Below are 6000 nucleotides of genomic sequence, written 5' to 3'. Positions count from 1 at the left end.
TCTCCCTCTCTCTCTGCCCCACCCCCGCTCGTGCTCTGTCTCTCTCAAAAATAAATAAATGTTAAATTTTTTGAAATGTTTATATATTTTTAACAGAGAGAGACAGAGCACAAGCGGGGGAGGGGCAGAGAGAGAGGGAGACACGAATCCAAAGCAGGCTCCAGGCTCTGAGCTGTCAGCACAGAGCCCGATGCGGGGCTCGAACTCACAGATCATGAGATCATGACCTGAGATGAAGTCGGATGCTCAACCGACTGAGCCACCCAGGCGCCCCCCCCCCCAATTTTTTTTTTTAATTAAAAAATAACTTGGTGAATTCTTGTTGTAGATGTAAGTTTTATTTCAGTTGAAATCAAACTTTGTAAATAATTTTTTTTTTTGAAAGGTTGATTTGACCTCAATATAGAGAGCCTTAGCATGTGTGTGGGCCCACAAGATCCTTGCTGAAAAAGAGAAGACATCACTGTAAGGTCAGTGAATTCAGGGGGAGCCAGGATGATATTGTAAGTAGTTAATAATTACCCTGACCATGCTATCTAGACTGAAGCTCTCCCAAAGCAACGCTTAGTGCCGAGCCCTGCAGAGAAGTTTCTTTTAAAAAAGCAAAATTGTGGAATAAGTGAAGTATGTCAGTGACTTTTCACTTCCTTTTTTCATTATACTTTCGACCTGCTTCTGAAACCACCATGACTTCAGAGACCAGGGCCCTCTGATGGCCCCTGAAAGCGCAGGGTTCCCAGCCAGAGTTGACTGTCCTGTGCTTTGGACTTATCCTTGGGTAGGTGTGCCCTGGAGTGTTTTCATTACCTTTTATATAATAATTCCCACAAATTTCAATAGGTTGTGATTCATTACATGCTTAATCAAATATTACTTGTATATCTTTGTGAGAATTGGTACGTGATTTAATTTACAAAATCAGTAAAAGAAAGTCCTTGCTTAAACCATACATCCTGAGTTTTGCTTCTAAAAATACCAATGCTGTATCTACAAACCCAGCTCCAGTATATCCACACTGAGGTGCCGATAATAGATAAAAGCTTAATAAATAACCCTTTCCAGAAGAATGGGTACTGCAACACACATTGCCTTAACCCACAGACATTGCCTCTCTTCCCTTTCTTGTTATCTTGCTTATCAGTCGTGGGAGCCCTTTTCTACCTTAATATCATTTCAACATAGTGATTCAGACTTCTGTTGGTCGACTGGTATTGACCTGTGATACATGATCTGCTTACCATCCAATTTAAAGGAATGGAACTCCAGAGGTAGGATTGAAGGCAGCAACAAGGAACCAGACTCATAGGTAAGCCCAACAGGGGGCAGTTAAGTCATCTCAGTGAAATATAATTAATATTGACCTTACCGACCAAGATCAAAGCTGATCCAGTAAAGAGTTTTTATTTGCATGAATAGAGCCCAGAACTACTTTTGTAGGTAAAAGCACACAATACAGTTAAGCTAGAAATCCACATTTTAAAGTATAGATTTTCATTTAGTTCTGGACTCTTTTGAGATCACACCCAGATGCTCCCATCTCATCCTGTTCCCCACCCCCCTTTTTTTTTTATTAAGAAAAAAATTTTTTTTCAACGTTTTTTATTTATTTTTGGGACAGAGAGAGACAGAGCATGAACGGGGGAGGGGCAGAGAGAGAGGGAGACACAGAATCGGAAACAGGCTCCAGGCTCTGAGCCATCAGCCCGGAGCCTGACGCGGGGCTCGAACTCCCGGACCGCGAGATCGTGACCTGGCTGAAGTCGGACGCTTAACCGACTGCGCCACCCAGGCGCCCCACCCACCCCCCTTTTTAAAAGTGTTTATTTATTTATTTTGAGAGAGAGAGAGAGAGAGAGAGACCGAGAAAGCATGAGTAGAGGAGAGGGGCAGAGGGAGAGGGAATGAAGAATGCCGAGCAGGCTCCACGCTGTCAGCGCAGAGCATGATGTGGGGTTCGGTCCCATGAACTGAGACATCATGATCTGAGCTGAAATCGAGAGTCGGACACTCAATCGACTGAGCCACCCAGGCGCCCCTCATCCTGTCCTCTCTCGAAACTCAGGGCCATCACTTCTTTTTCTGCTGCACAGTCACAAGCAGTGCCAATCAAACTGCCCACATCTTTGCATGTCTGCAAAATCATGACTGCAATAAATAATAATGGGAGATTCTTGCCATCTGTTTAATTCTTTCCTCCTTTTATCTGATCCTGAAAGTTATCTAATGTCTTTCTCCTGTTCTACTGTTTCAAAGACGTAAACGGTTCAAATCATAAAAATAGGAAGAGTTTTTAGAAGTGTTGCCCCTTCCTCATTTTGTCTGCCAAGTTTCAATTCAGTGCAGGTGCTGACAGATGTTTATAGGCAAATAAAATAAGTCATTTCCATGTTGCAGAGCAAAGATGCTCGCTAACCTGAGCGAGGGTTAGGACTATGATTAGAGGCTCCAGTTTGAGATTAGAGGCCAGTGCTTTCCTAATTCCCAGCCTTTAGTTTGTTTTAGCTCGCCTTTGTCATTGCCCAAATCCTGGAAGAATGTCTGGGAATTAAAAGTCAAAATGTACTCCTGCAATCTCGGGCCTGGCAAAGCTTCTATAGGCAACCGCAGGTCCGCACCCAGTGATTGTTTACATTTCTCTTGTATCCTCCAGAATCCTGCTTACGCACCACTTTCTGTTGAGTAACGGTGTGTGGAGCCAAGTCAGGACCGGTAATGTTCCTCGTCTGCCTTCTTGGGCTGGTCCTGACGCTGGCCCCTGACAATGCCAGGCTCGGGAACTATTTGTTTCTGATTTCCAGCCAAGAAGTCTAACAATTCTCTCCCTTCCTTCCTATCGCCCTCTTCTTCCTTACCAATGCCAAGTCTGGGATTTTCCTTGTCTAGAGACCATACCAGGCAAGGAAATGAACTTTCTTGGGATATGACAGACTGCTTAACAGAAACTGTGCCCTTTGTTCTCATTCAAATGCCTTTTCCTTAAATGACATTTCTCTTTCTAAGGCTCCAGCAGATAATCTGCTCTAGCTACTTAATTTCTACGAGGTCCCTCTCAGAAGATTGAGAGGGATTGTTGAGAAGATTGAGAGAGGGATTGAGAGAAGATTGAGAGATTGATTGTTCTGATTGGGAAGCAATAGCTCAGAAAGGAAAAATAATTTGCCCAGGGATTGAGTCAAGCAATTCTATTAGTTGTGTCTAAATCCATTCTTTAAGGGGCACCTGGGTGGCTCAGTCGGTTAAGTGTCACGATCTTATGGTCCGTGAGTTTGAGCCCCATGTTCGGCTCTGTGCTGACTGCTCAGAGCCTGGAGCCTGCTTCGGATCCAGTGTTTCTCTCTCTCTCTCTCTCTCTCTCTCTCTCTCTCTCTCAAAAATAAATAAACATTAAAAAATAATAAAAATAAATCTATTCTGAAACTTTAAAAATCCTTTTCGTTCCTAGCAACTGTGTCCAAAACAAAGGAAGCAAACCCGTATGTTTACCTACAGAAAATAGAGGCAGGTCTGGTTGTTGATCACTGATTCCACTATGAGTCAGAAAACTTTATTTCTTTTGCACATGCTCATGGACAGCCCAGCCCAGCCCAGATGACAGTCTGCAGGGATACGAGTTCTACTTCCCACTGTTAACAAGGTGCTCAACCCTGGGCAAGTCACTTGACTCCTTCTCGTCTATAACATGAGGTAGTTGGGATTCATGGTCTCTTAGGTTTTCTTCCAGCTCCTGGATCTCCAGCTAGGAAAACGCAGGGATAAAGGCATAAGGCTAACCCATCTTCAGAAAGTCAGCAAAACATCTATATATAACACTGTAAAATTAATCTCTACTAAATAAGAATTTGTATACACTTTGGCTCAGCAATTTCACTCTTGGGGCTTTATCCAAAGGAAGCAATCAGAGATGTGCTTCAATAAGCAAGGATGACTGTCACAGTGTTTATTTTTAATAAACTTTTAATTTTAGCATGGTTTTAGATACACAGAGAAGTTGCAAAGATAGTACTGAGAGTTCTTCTGTACTCCATCCATCCTTCCTCCTCATTTCCTTCATTGTTAACAACTGCTATTCGCATATTACATTCATCACAACTAATGAACCACTATTGATTTCATTTTATTAACTAAAATCCATACTGTATTCATATTTCCTTAATTTTAAGCTACTTTAATTTTTTTTATGTTTATTTATTTTTGAGAGAGAGAGAAAGACAGAGTGTGAGCAGAGAAAGGGCAGAGAGAGAAGGAGACACAGAATCTGAAGGAGGCTCCAGGCTCTGAGCTGTCAGTACAGAGCCCGATGAGGGTTCAAACTCATGGACTACGAGATCATGACCTGAGCCAAAGTCAGACACTTACCCGACTAAGCCTCCCAGGTACCCCTAACCTACTATTCTTTTTCTGTTCTGGGATTCTATCCAGAACACTACGTTATTACATTTAGTTGTCATGTCTCCCTAGGTTCCTCAAGACTGTAAGAGTTTGCCAGACTATCCTTATTTTTTTTTAAGATTTTCTTTTTTCTTTTAAAAAAAAAAAAATGTTTATTTTTGAGAGACACACACAGTGTGAGAGGGAAAGGGCAGAGAGAGAGGGAGACACAGAATCCAAAGCAGGCTCCAGGCTCTGAGCTGTCAGTACAGAGCACAATGCAGGGCTCAAACCCACGAACTGTGAGATCATGACCTGAGCTGAAGTCAGACACTTAGCCGTTTGAGCCACCCAGGTGCCCCATAAAGATTTTATTTTTTAAAACATTCCTTAAGGTTTATTTATTTTTGAGAGAGAGAAGGGCAGAGAAGGAGACTGATTTTCCAAAGCAGATGCCGCGCTGACAGCAGAAAGCCGGCTGTGAGGGCTCACGAACCTCGAGATCATGACCTGAGCTAAAGTCAGATGCTTAACCAACTGTGCCACCCAGGTGTCCCTTTTTTTTTTTTTAATTTTTAAAAAAAAATTTTTTTTTTCAAAGTTTATTTATTTTTGGGACAGAGAGAGACAGAGCATGAACGGGGGAGGGGCAGAGAGAGAGGGAGACACAGGATCGGAAACAGGCTCCAGGCTCTGAGCCATCAGCCCAGAGCCCGACGCGGGGCTCGAACTCACGGACCGCGAGATGGTGACCTGGTTGAAGTCGGACGCTTAACCGACTGCGCCACCCAGGCGCCCCACCAGGTGTCCCTTTAAATACTTTATTTTTAAGTCATCTCCACACCCAATGTGGGACTCGAACTTACAAGATCAAGAGTTGCATGCTCTTACCAACTGAGCCAGCCAGGCGCCCCAGATTTTCCTTATTTTTGATGACCTTGACAGTTCTGAGGAGCACTGGTCAGATATTTTGTAGCATGTCTCTTGATTAAAAAAAAAAAATCATTATTAAACGGGGGTTTTAGTTATTAAGCTGGGGACAAACTGTCTACATGAGCTTTCACCAATGATGTTAACCTTGACCACCCAGTAGAGGTAGCATTTGCCAGGTTTCACTGTGCAATTTTCTAATAATGTAAGTTCTAATATAAGCAGGGTGCCTGAGTAGCTCGGTTGGTTAAGTGTTGGACTCGACCTCAGCCCAGTTCTTGATCTCAGGGTCCTGAGTTTAAGCCCTACGTTGGGCTCCATGCTGGGTATGGAGCCTACTTAAAAAAAGTTCTCAAATAAGCTACACATCAGTAACAGGACAGTATACTCCATGAGGGCAGGAATTTTGACTGTTTCACTCCCCACTGTGCACCCAGTACCAAGCACAGTTCTGACATAAAGTGGGTGTTCCATGAACAGAATTTGTTGGATGAAAAATAGATTGGTTAAATAGATTAATTTATATGATATGATGGAATACTAGTGGTCATCATAAATATTTGGGGATATGGAAAAAAAAACATTAATGATATATCCAATGAACAAAACAGATCAGAAGACAATTTGTATACATCCTATTTTCTATAAAGTTTGTTCATGTGTGTGTATTTATGCCCGTGTATGTGTAGAAAAAGAACTAGA

At 42.6% G+C, this 6000-nt stretch overlaps 1 long non-coding RNA gene across 4 annotated transcripts in view; it reads left to right on the top strand.

Moving 5' to 3' along the window:
- Positions 1–249: 249 nt before the first annotated feature.
- Positions 250–6000, top strand: part of LOC121043428 (uncharacterized) — a 53088-nt gene continuing 47337 nt past the window's right edge. For 3 of the 4 annotated variants that reach the window (XR_005796832.1, XR_005796831.1, XR_005796829.1), the window contains exons 1-2: positions 250–470; positions 1253–1306. This is a non-coding gene — a long non-coding RNA (uncharacterized LOC121043428). Of the gene's footprint in view, positions 471–696; positions 779–1252; positions 1307–6000 lie in introns of all 4 variants that reach the window. The other variant, XR_005796830.1, reaches the window with a different exon arrangement.

This window comes from Herpailurus yagouaroundi, unplaced genomic scaffold (genome assembly GCF_014898765.1).
Source record: "Herpailurus yagouaroundi ecotype Mexico unplaced genomic scaffold, PumYag 187, whole genome shotgun sequence".
NCBI lineage: Eukaryota > Metazoa > Chordata > Mammalia > Carnivora > Felidae > Herpailurus > Herpailurus yagouaroundi.
This window is presented reverse-complemented; position numbering and strand designations above follow the sequence as displayed.